Source organism: Melopsittacus undulatus, assembly GCF_012275295.1.
Source record: "Melopsittacus undulatus isolate bMelUnd1 chromosome 2 unlocalized genomic scaffold, bMelUnd1.mat.Z SUPER_2_unloc_2, whole genome shotgun sequence".
In the NCBI taxonomy this organism is placed as follows: Eukaryota; Metazoa; Chordata; class Aves; order Psittaciformes; family Psittaculidae; genus Melopsittacus; species Melopsittacus undulatus.
In genome coordinates, this window is record NW_022993932.1 from 73,480 (window position 1) to 86,319 (window position 12,840).

The following is a 12,840-nucleotide window of genomic DNA, read 5'->3' on the forward strand; positions in this document are numbered from 1 at the left end:
GGTGGGGCTGGTCCAAACGCCTGCAAGGATGAAGAGGGAGCAAGGGAACAGGGGTGATGTGCAGGAAGACATCTGTCTAAAGAGCTTTGCAGAGGTTCTGCAAGGAAATACGTGTTGGATGAGCTCTCACAGAGCTGAGCACACTGCAGGCCATGGCTCATTCTCTCTTGTCTCTAACCCCTAATTAAGATGATTTGAATTCCCTTTTGATGATGCTGGAGCAGCTCTGCTCTGGAGCCAGGCTGGGAGAGCTGGGCTGGGGCAGCCTGGACAAGAGAAGGCTCCTGAAGGGGAGCATTCAACCATCCATCAACATCAACCATCAACCATCAGCAGCATTCAACCATCCATCTCTCTTTGCTAGGTTCTTACAACCCTTCCAACCCCAAGCTGTTCTCATTACCCTTATTCATACCCATGTTACCTCTGGTTGGCTACTTGTGGCTCACTGCTTTTCCCATGGCCATTGCAGCACCCGGTCGGTTCCTGCTGCTCTTGCTGCAATTCAGATGGAAATGTTGGAGTTTTCCAGGTTGTTTCCTGCTGTATAAAAGGAAAGGAATATTCACAGTGGTTTCTTCAGCTGATGTAGGTCAGTGTTCTGTCTTTTACATTATGAAATGTGTTAGAGATTCCTGAAGTTCAAAGACATTGTAATAGCAAAAACCAGGAGGAAGCATCCACCAGTGACTTGAGCTGGGGTGGAAGGGGACTCTATGTGACAGCTTTACAACCCTTCTATCTCTTTACTGTACATAGAGTTGTTTTACAGTTGCATTATCCATATAAACCTGTGATCCTGATTGGGTTTCTCCAGGAAAGGAGCGTGCTGTTCTTTCCCTTTATTTCACATTATGGGCTTGTAAGATTCCTGAGTTATAAGGATTTTCTTTCCTCTCGACATAAATACTTCCTTTGTTGCTCATAAAGATTTAATGCAGATTGGAAAGGACTCTTCTGCCCAAACTGTATGGAATATCCTTGTTTGCTGTGGCAGAATGAAGTAGCCTTTTGGAAACTTCCAGCATCTTCTATTCAAGCCATGAAGCAGCCGCTGCACTTCCATGGGCACTAATTCCTTTGGAATTTATCTGTTTTCTCTAAGGTCGGATAAATCCAAATGAATGTTCAGAAGGAAAAAACACCCTTGTTTTCATGAGGTTTAAGCTAAAAACAGAAGCTTAATGAAGTTTTGATGCCTTTTCTTGCTTCCCTCATCCCAGTGTAAGAGAAGGGAAATAAAGCTCTCTTGGAAACGGTTCGTGCTTGGCCACAAGCAGTGGAGACGAATGGCTGGTCTCGAGTAATTTCCTTATATTATTAAATCTCTGCTAATTCTCAGATAGTTTTACCTTTCCCCCAGAAAACCATCTCCAGACCCAGACAGGAAGATCCATTTAATATTACAAATAGACGTATTTGCTGCTGCACTGAGATTTAAATACAATCAGTGTTTGCTTACTCCCTACCTCTCATCTCATCTCTCCTCCTCCATTTCTCCTTGTTGTTACTGTGTGTTCCAAACTGCTCGGCTTCAAGGATGTCATTTGTACAGATAATGCCGTGCTATTAAAAACCCCTAAGAGAATTTATTGTGTTGAATTAAAATTGCCAGCATGGAATATCCTGAAAATGATCGTTAATTTGAAGCTGTTTCCTGACAAATTCCCATTTTCTGGAGCCTGTTGACATGTTTTACAATCATCTGAGAAAACACTAAATCAAAGCCAAACACTTCATTAGGCTGAACAGTCTTGTAATAAAAGAAGAGAAGCAACAATAACTCACACTCTGAAGTTACAACAAGGTCTTCCCCTTCTTGAATGTCATCCTTGGTGGGAAGTGGAAAACTCCTGCACTACACCAACAGGCAGAGCTGCTGCTGCCATTGAGTACATTTGAATGTGCCACCAGAGATGCTCCTCAGAGACGTTCTCCATGAGGTTTTCTTGCCTCGAGCTGGGAGACCCACATGTCATATTCCCGATGGAGCATCTCCTGATGGAGCATCTCTCCCTGTTGCTCACTGCAGCTCACAGCAGATGGAGGTTGTAACAACACATTTGCACAGTCAAGAGCAGCAGAGGAAGAGTTTTCACTACCCAAAGTCTGTCGTGTGATGGACGTGGGCTGTTGTGTCAAGGCTGCTGGAGAAACACTGCAGGAAGACCAACCTTTTCCTCCCAGATCTGGAGGAGCTTCCATTGGTTCAATATTGGCCCTTCCCTTGGCATTCCCTTTCCGACGTGTGGGCTGCACTCGGAAGGGTGTGAAAGTCTCCATCTCCCCCTTTACACCACCCAAGGCACACACTGAAGATGCAGTGCATGGCTATGGCAGGGGAGCAGCTCTCAGGTAGGGCCAGCAGCAGCTCTCCCAGATGTGAGCATAGCCAAATTCAAATGCAGCCACAGATGATGCTGACCTGTATCTGTTCTAGCTCCATCTCCCTTCTTCAGGTCAAGTTTGGTACATGGTGCATGGCACAGCCTGTGCAGAAGGAGTGGGCAATCATAGAACTATGGACTGGTTTGGAATTAGGGGACCTTAAAGCTCCTCCAGCTCCAACCCCTGCCACAGGCAGGGACCCCTTCCACTGGAGCAGCTGCTCCAAGCCCCTGTGTCCAACCTGGCCTTGAGCACTGCCAGGGATGGGGCAGCCACAGCTTCTCTGGGCACCCTGTGCCAGCGCCTCAGCACCCTCCCAGGGAACAGCTTCTGCCTTATCTCCAACCTGAACTTCCCCTGTTTCAGTCTGAACCCATCACCCCTTGTCCTATCACTGCAGTCCCTGATGAAGAGCCCCTCTCCAGCATCCTTGGAGCCCCCTTCAGACACTGGAAGCTGCTCTGAGGTCTCCACGCAGCTTCTCTTCTCCAGCCTCAACAGCCCCAATGTTCTCAGCCTGGCTCCATACAGGAGCTGCTCCAGCCCCTGAGCATCCTCGTGGCCTCCTTTGGACTTGCTCCAACAGCTCCATGTGCTTATGTTAAGGACCCCATAACTGCACCCAGTGCTGCAAGTGGGGTCTCACCAGAGCAGAGCAGAGGGGCAGGATCCCCTCCTTCAGGGTGGAGCTTTCATTGCAATACCCAGTTCTGTGAAGCACTCAGGAAGTCAGCACTAGGAGCTGCTCTCCCTGGAGGCAGGACAGAGATGCTCGGGGTGTCCATAGTTCACAGCAGCTCAGGTCACTAGACATGAGTGTTGTGTGTGTTGTATGAGCACACCAATGTCTGGTGGTATCTGAGGTACCTCCTCCCAGATGTGCAGCTCTGTAGGACACTGATGCTGTCACCACTGCGGTGTCTGAGGCTGTCCCAGGGAGGATGGAGAGGTCAGCACAAGCACTGACACCCTCAGGAGAGCCTCAGGAGGCTCCTGCTCCAGGATAAGCTCCAGGATATGAGGTGCTCCTCTGGGGAAACTCATCTCGTTTGGATGTCACCTCAAGTGGGAGAGCTGCAGGATGTGCTCCATGAAGCTGTGGGGCCTTGCTCAGGTGTGACAGGCAGATTGCAGCAGAGGAGGCTGCTGAATGCTGTGGGACAAGTGACCAAATGAGGTGTTGAGTTGGGAGGCACCTCTTGAGATCATCCCCACCATCTATAGCAAGTCATATGGGGCTGCGTCCAGTTGGGGTTTGAGTATCTCCTGTGATGGAGACCCCACAACCTCCCTGAGTGACCTGTGCCAGTGTCTGGATGGGGGACAAATCCCTTCCCTGTGCCACAGCTGCCCCAAGCAGCAGCATCCCAACACCATCCACCTTCCAGGGCACATCTGGGCAGCTGTGGGACAGGCAGCAGAGCTGTCAGAGGCCAACCAGACCTTCCTGAATGAGACCTTGGTGTCTCTGGAAGTCCTACAAGCTCCTGCTCTTCCCAGCTGGAACCACCCATTGGGATGGCAGAAGAGCCAAACCCATGTTTGTTCATCAAGGTTCATTACTTGTAACCCATAAGATACTTCTTGGTCATCTCCTTTTCTTCTCCATCCTTCCCTTTTCCCCCAGACTTGTCTGAGCTGCTTCTTCCCACTGCCCACTCTGCTCCTCACATCTCCATTGTCTCACTGGTGCTCCTTATGGTTCCATGTCCTCTCCCAGAGCCCACCCCCATGTCCCAACCTTCACCTTCCCTCAATCTGCACTTTTTGGGTCAGGTTTTCCATAAGAGCCTATATGGAGATCACCACCACCCCCCTCATCCCCTCACCTACTCCTCTGTTTCTACAATCACCTCTTGGTGCAAGAAGACCATGGGCATGTGTCCCTTTATTCCCATGCAGGAGGCAGGATCTGGCCCTGCTCCATCACATGAGAGTGAATAACATCAACGCTAAGCTGTGATCATCATCACAAACAGGACATAATGACCCTGCTTGTTTCCATGCCTCTTCTGACATGGACCTTCTGGAATGATCTCCCACTTGAACTCCTGATTGCATCATGTGGATGCGGTGCCCCTTATGGCAGCGCTCCTGGGCCCTTGTACTCAAAGTACTGCCCATGCACACAAGGGAGAAGGTCTGTTCCCAAACAGGTTTGTTTTGAAGCACTAATTGTTCCAGTTGGGAGGCAGCAGGACTGGAACCAGAGCAAATTGGTCTCTTGCTGGCTTGTGGGTCCCTTGGGATGGACAAATGTTTTTCAGTGTAATTAATGCCCAGGGATGCTGTGATCAGAGTTTGTGTGTTCAGGGCTGGAACCTTGGGGAGCAAAAGCCTCAGACTGGATGGAATCATAGGATAGACTCTCCAAGCCCTGTGTCCAACCTGGCCTTGAGCACTGCCAGGGATGGGGCAGCCACAGCTTCTCTGGGCACCCTGTGCCAGCGCCTCAGCACCCTCCCAGGGAACAGCTTCTGCCTCAGAGCTCAGCTCAGTCTCCCCTCTCTTGGGGCAGGTTCAAGCCATTCCCCTTGGCCTGGCCCTCCAGGCCCTTGTCCCAAGCCCCTCTCCAGCTTTCCTGCAGCCCCTTTAGGCACTGGAGCTGCTCTCAGGTCTCCCCAGAGCACAGCAGAGGGGCAGGATCCCCTCCCTGAGCTGCTGCTCACACTCTGGGGGTGCAGCCCAGTTGTGCTGAGCATCCCTTGGTCCTGCTGTTGGGGTGGTTCATCCATCAGACCTGCATTCACTTGATCTCCATCCCCTTTCACCCTGCTCAGGCTGCGAGTGATGCTTTATATGATCAAATCAATGTGTTTGGAATAGTGAACCCAGCTTCTCCTAGGTTAAAAGATGATTTCCCACCCCACCGATCCTGAATTGCTGAAGTTCTGAGTAGGGAAATGCTCATTTCTCTTTGTGTGCACAGAACAGTGTATGTCACCCTTCAGCTTCCTCATTTCCCCAAGTGTGCACAGTTGAGTCTTAATAAAACAGCTGAAAAAGGGAAGATTAAATAAATGGATCTGCTCTGAACAAGGGAGGCACATCTAGATTTAATCACTGTTTAGATGCTTTAAGAATCCATTTCCCAACAGCACATGAATACCATATAGAACATCCCAGTTCCTCAAGTTGAAAAAGGAAGAATAGAGAAGGGATATTGAGGCAGGGTGAGAATGGAACCTGCCTTTCCTTATTGTGTCTGTGTTCTTTCTATGCATGAGGCATGTGCCATGTATTTAGGAAGGGATGAAGGACTCAGGGATTACCCAAAGCACTGCCAGCCTCATGCAGCTCATACCCTGCATCCTCTGGGATGCTCTTGAAGTGAGGAGCCCACATTTATAAGCAGGGCTGAGGATTTTCTGTGCAGTGGGTTGAGAAGATGGGTGACGGTGACTTAACTGGGCTGTGGGGTGGAGGATGCTCAGGGCTTGGGTATCCCGACTTGAGGACATTGCAGGTTCCCTGCTTGCATCCTTCTTCTCTGCTGTAACACTGCCACCCCCAGGCATAGCAGCACACAGCTTTGGGGAGCCAATGTCCGCAGGACCTGATGGACACCTCCTCGACCAGTGGCAGAAGAGGTCAGGCATACACTCATCCATCTGTCCATCCATCTGTCCATCCATCCATCCATCCATCCATCCATCCATCCATCCATCCATCCATCCATCCATCCCCATCCATCTACATGCAGAGATGGTAAACAGCAGCTGATGTGCTGGCTCTGCATGTTCCCACTAGCTTTTCAGCAGGCAAATAGCACCCACTTAGTTATTCTGGAGGACACAGGGCCCACACTGCTATGAGACAAGGACGGGTTTGGGGCTGTGTCACACTGGTACCCAGCAGAGGGACTTGGACAAATGTCTCACCAAGGTTTGCAAGGTCTGCACTGGGTTCATGATGCAGACCTTGGTTGGATTGAATGGAACAACCTACCTGGTCACCAGCCAGGCCTCCCCATCCAAACAGGGCTGTCACCGGCATGGGACAGGGCATCACATCCTCAGAGCATCCTTTTTCCCCCTATTGAGCCCAAAGGAGCTACCTGGAGGTGGAAAAGTCCACTTGGTCCATCTGAGCTCTGCTGTGAGACATGAGCTGGTCAGGGTCCTGCAAAGCTTGTGTGAAGATCATAGAATCCCAGACTGGTTTGGGTTGGAAAGGACCTTAAAGCTCCTCCAGTTTCCAATCTGTGACTCCAGGGACATCCAATGAAGCCACCACAAGTTGCATCAAAGCAAACAGGAGGAGGTGTCTCTCCATGCTGGGGTCCTGTCTATCTTATCGTGAAGCTCCCTATTATGGGATGCTATGAGATAAAGCAGACACGAGGCCAAGGAAGGACCTGGAATGTCAGCGGAAGAGAAATTGAGGCTTGCTAAATAGTTAATGACTGTTCTGACTCAGGGAACCTGGAGCTGTTTAATGGTTATACTCTTGGGGCCACTGTTGGACCATCTCCTGCATTAAGTGAGCTCCTGGCCACCTGGGCATGGGTGTCCTCTTCTTAACTGCTCCTGCAGCCTGTCTGGGTTCCTCACAAGCAGGGAATGGCTCAGATGGGGACATTCCCCTCTCCTGGAATTGCTCTGGTTTAATGAGAAGGTGGCTTCGTGCCTTGGGGGTACTCTGATGGTGCCACAGCTGAGCTCAGCCCTTGGGAGAGGCGGATGAGGGTCCTGCTCATGGCAGGCTCTGTTGGTGTAAAATAGAGGTCAGTGATGGAGAGCATCAGCTTTGCTGTGAGACTGCTGATCATGGGAAAGCATGAAAAAACCCCATTAAATATCAATACTTTGAGGCTATTCTGTGTGACCCCAAGAGAGAGTTGCTGGGGAGAGCTGAGAGCAGCTCCAGTGCCTAAAGGGGCTGCAGGAAAGCTGGAGAGGGGCTGGGGACAAGGGCCTGGAGGGCCAGGCCAAGGGGAATGGCTTGAACCTGCCCAAGAGAGGGGAGACTGAGCTGAGCTCTGAGGCAGAAGCTGTTCCCTGTGAGGGTGCTGAGGCGCTGGCACAGGGTGCCCAGAGAAGCTGTGGCTGCCCCATCCCTGGCAGTGCTCAAGGCCAGGTTGGACATAGGGGCTTGGAGCAGCTGCTCCATGGAAGGGGTCCCTGCCCGTGGCTTTAGATGTGTTTTAAGGTCCCTTCATCCCAACCCATTCCATGTTTATTTGATTATCCAAGCATATCCAAAACTCCTCTTCCATCATTTCTGGCTCTGTCCATTCCTCTCCACTGTAGGCATCTACTTTGCTCCAGGCTGTAGTTCACCTTTAGGTGAACATTGACATGAAAATCAATATGGATCATAGAATCCTAGAATCCCAGGTTGAAAGGCCCTCAAGGATCATCTGGTCCAACCTTTCTAAGCAAAGCATAATGCATTAAAATGCATCCTCACATTAAGGTATATCTGGGGTGTTGGGTAGACTTGATCCATCATCATCTTTAACCCTCTTTTCTACCCCTGTTAGGACTAACCCTACTTCTGTGTGGGTCTTGACTCCTCCTCTGTGTCCTGCTCCTTCCCTGCTCTCCCTGCTTGTATCCTCTGCTCCTCATTCAGGGTCTATGGGTGAAAGCCATATGGGTGAAGTCTCTATATGAAGAGCTGCTCATCATGCAACCCTATTGCATCTTCACTGGCCTCCTCCCCAATAAGGTCTGTTCCAGGGCAGAGCAATTCCAGGATCTTTGTTGTTGTTGCTTGGCTGTCCTGGTGAGGACGTGATAAGAAACCACAACCATCCTTAACCTGCAGTGTTTGCTTCCACGGGGAAACCCAGCTTGAAGTGTGCTGGAGAGCATCTGCCCTTCCCTGTGCCCTCATCCTTGCAGCATCACTCTCCAGTTTCAGTGATATGCAGCTTGTGGCATCACAGAGAGCAAAATCCCCAAGTCCTTCTGTTCCCATGAGTGTTTTCCCATCTCATTCCTTCCATGGGCTGTGTTTATAGGAATGATGGTATCTCCCAGTCACACAGAGTGCAGACTTGATAATCTTAAAGGTCTTTCCCAACCTATTTGATTCTGATTCCCTGATTTTGAACTGAATTTCTCCCAGATGGATTTTATAGCATCAAAATGATTTATTTCAATGACTTTAGCCCATCCAGGACAAGTCTCTTTGCTGGGCCATAGAGCCTGGTTTTCCTTCCCAAGATTTTCCCATTCTAGAAGCCAACTGCAATTCTTCCTCATCCCTTTGGATTTGACTGGCTCTGCCCTTGGTGGGATTATATTTCACTTGATAGATGATAGCAAACACCTTCCAAACCAGATAAAAAGTGGTGAAAATGGGAGGAATTCAGTGCTTTATCAGGCCTGAAACAACATTAACACACTGAGCAATTTATTTGGCCTCCTGTAGTACACACAAAGTGCATTGCAATTATAATTGAGCTGATAACAGCACAGTTCTTCCCAGGCCTCCTGTCTATAAGTTAATGTAAAGCTTCACTCCAATAACAACTGTGAATCAGACGCTTCCAAGAAGCAGGAACTCATTGAATTATTCAGCACCCAGTGGTGCCCACAGTGAACCGGGTGCAGAGTCTGGCTTAGGAACTAATTGCTTCTCATCCTAAGATCCTTCTGAGGAGAGGCTCTGCCCCTCCTCATGCCACTGCTATCAGCAATTAGGGCATTAGAAGCAATTAAGACTAATTGGAAGCCTGCACAGATAGAGATGCTTTAGGGAATGGCAGGAGATAGCAGGACCTTGCATCTCATCATTAGGTGTGAGTCAAGCTGCTCACACTGGACATGATCAGGGGGATGTTTCCTATACATTAAGTTCAATTAGGTTTGATGGGGCTTGGAGCAGCTGCTCCAGTGGGAAGGTGTCCCTGCCTGTGGCAGGGGGTTGGAACTGGATGAGCTTTAAGGTCCCTTCATCCTAAACCATTCCATGAGTCTATAATCTTATGGTTCTCTGATTAAATTAATCTGCTGCCATCACAAATGCCATTAATTTGACTGAAAGACTCTGTGGATAATGAAGGTGTTGCAAAGCACCTTCTGCATTTTAAAGCCGTGTTGAAAGGGTGACAGGTTTAAGTTGACATCCTCGACCAAGGAAAAACCTTGTTTTCCATAAAAAAAATAGGAAAGGAGATAGAAAACCACAAGTTTCAGGGCACTCTCATGATGTATATGCTCCTGTTTTAGCCATATGCCCTTATATCAAGCCATTAAGTCTCATAATTAACACCCAGCACTCAGATGCAGTGAGTGATGGAAACCTGGACCGGCCTGCAGAGAACCATGACTTGCAAGCTGGTTTCTCCTTTCAAACTGAATTCCAAGCAGCGTGATGGGCTCTGCCCATAACTCAGTGTCTGACACCACATCCCCGAGGAGCAAAGTGCATCAATAGGCTCCAAAGGTGCCCAGAAGTGCATCTTGTGCAATTATGAGGCACCATCAACGCACTGAGCTCAGGCAGCTGCTGAGCGTGGTGTTAATCCCCCATGGAAGGTTTCCAAGCCAAAGCACATCCTTCAGGAAGCGTTATCCCTTCTGTGTTATTCCTAAGAACAACCACCCCCATCCTCCCGTTTGGAGAGGGTTTTTCCGAGGCTGGAGGCATCTCACACATCAGGCGATGCTATCCCGAAATAGCCATGCACATGGGAGCGTGTTGGCAGCAACACAATGGGAAAGTCGGACTTTTCCCCTTTCTCCTGCTTTCCTCTGCCTCACCCAGGGCAGGATTTCTCCCTGGCCTTTCCCAGCTGTTGCTGCAGATGTTGAACCCAGCTCTGTTGCAGCTTGCTCCCTATAGCACTGCCCCACTCATATGGATTGATGCTTCAGTTCAATACATCCCTCTTAGCTGCTCTGTGGGGTGAAGCTCAGCAGCAGGACAATGAAGACACTTCCCACTGCATATGCACAGCCCATAGGAGTCCTCTTTCTCCAGGACAGGAAGGAAAGTCCCGTGGTTCGGGGACAGGAAAGGGAGCTGTGAGCTCAGCCTCTGGTTTTGTCCTTGGCTTTCCTCTTCTGAACCCACCCTGCATTGACGCCTGTGCTGCTGACAGATCTCAGTGCAACTCCTCCATGCATTAAAAGGCAAGGCAAGGAATCCAAAGCAGCCCCTAATATATAGGAAGTGGCTTTTTACTATTGGTGTCTTCCAGACACCCAGTTTAGATCCTATTTCTGCAAACAATTCCTGCAGAATTCCAAGCATTTGCCCTTGGATTTTGGCTGGCTCCCTGTAGGACGTCAGCAGAGCTCAGATGGGAAATCCCAGCCCTAATCCAGATGGTTTTTCCCTAACCCTGCAGCAGAAAAAGCATCAGTCCTTAGCCCCACACGTGGAAATGGGTCCCATTTCCCATGCAGGTCATAGAGCTGGTCCTTAACTCTTGGACCAAGAGCAGAGCTGCAGTAACCAGCAGAGCCTGGGCAGATAGGAGCTCACTAATGTAGCATCCTTCAGGCTGGGAGACCCAGGTTCTTTATGTGTGGACCTGTATAATCTCAGATATGTGAGGTTCTATGATCCCTTTGCACAAACTGGGGGTTGGACCAGATGACCTTTGAGGGTTCCATCCAGCCCAAACTGTTCCATGATTCTATGAAGCCAAGTGCTCCTATTGCTGGCTGCAAACTTGTTTCAGTTATTCCAAGAACCAGTCATTCCACCGCATCCTCCAGAGGATTTAACAGCACTGAAAGGGCTGTAATGAGATGGGTATTAAAGCACTGCATGTGGCTCATTCGGGTTTTATCCTGAGATGTTCCCCATGCTCAGCTTGCAATGGGAATGATCCATTCACTCACCAGGGATGCTCTGTGGGTCCTCAGGTGCAAACATCTGGAGGTCAAATGCTTGCAGTGACCTCAAAGCTGGAAGAGCTGCAGGAAAGCTCTTGGTCAGAGAGTGGCAGCAATAGGCAGGGGACGGCTCCGAGCCGGCACCCACGGGGCAGCTGCACCGGGAGAAACGGGCTCCTTCCAGGGGCTTTTATAGGATCATGGAATGGGTTGGGATGAAGGGACCTTAAAGCTCATCCAGTCCCAACCCCTGCCAGGGCAGGGACCCCTTCCACTGGAGCAGCTGCTCCAAGCCCCTGTGTCCAACCTGGCCTTGAACACTGCCAGGGATGGGGCAGCCACAGCTTCTCTGTACCAGTGTTCCCCCTGCATCCCTTTCCCACATCAGTTCATATATAGCTACATAAAGCTGTTTGCATCCTACAAGGGAAAAGAGCAGCCTCTGGGGCTGCAGGAGGAGCCTGTCTGACCATGGAGATGCAACCCAGTGCGGAGCCATTGAGCTTGGACCAGCAACAAGAAGATGATGCTCCTCTGCCTTCGAGGGTACAAACACCCAGGGTCTGGGATGGAGCAGCAACCTGTGCGCTGGTAAAACTCATGCTGGCTCCCAGGAATGAGGTGCTGAGGAAGAGGGGTCGATAGATGGTGCTCTTCTTTCATGCAATATCACAGTGTGATGTTGATGCTGAAAGGGGTGTCCATGCTGCTTTAGATGCATGGGGGGTGATGAATCTGTCATCTGGACCACTTTGAGTGCCTGCCTCTTGCTCCTCTCTAGATGAAGTCTCCCCTGTTATCCCCTGCTTACCGAGGATCTCACACCCCCAAACTAACCACAGTTTGTGCATCCTGGGGAACAATCCTTGCACACTCTGAATAGGAAGGAATTATGGAGCTGTGAAACATTAATAATACATTCTTTAGATCTAATAAAGCCTTCCTGGGATACTGCAGAGCCAACGGGAGCTGATGGAGTTTCTGCTCCCTGCAGAGCACTATCTGCCTGATGCAGCCCTGCCTGGGAGGACAGCCCAGGGTCACTTGGGCAAAGAGCATCTTTGAACGTGCTGGTTCAGCCCCTCTCCTACTTAGGAAGATGTGTTTCTGCTGCTTGAGCTAATGAAGTGCTTGTTTAATTGCTGTTTAATGAGGTTGAGCAGGAAAGCAGATAATCTGCCTTTGGAAACAGCAAGGCCCTCTCCCCAGCATGCTGTGTTTCCCATGGCTTGGTCATCCCACCCTGCAGACCCTAACAAGAAATGGCAGGAGAAAAGTGTGGCTGTGCCTTACTTGCTGCTAATGCACTGTGAGTTGTAAAATATCCCATTTGGAGAGTCCATCTGGGGGCTTGTTGTGGCTTTGGGGATGAAAGGAGAATGGGGAATCCACCAAAGGTCTCTCCATCTGCTCCTGGTACCTTCTGTTCCCCTTGGATGTGACTTTGCAGCTGCCCTCGTCCCCACAGTGCAGCATCATGGAACCAGAGTGATCTGTGTTGAAGGGAGCTTAAAGCCCATCCAGTTCCAACCCCTACAACAGGCAGGGACCCCTTCCACTGGAGCAGCTGCTCCAAGCCATTGTGTCCAACCTGGCCTTGAGCACTGCCAGGGATGGGGCAGCCACAGCTTCTCTGGGCAAGCAGAAAAGAATC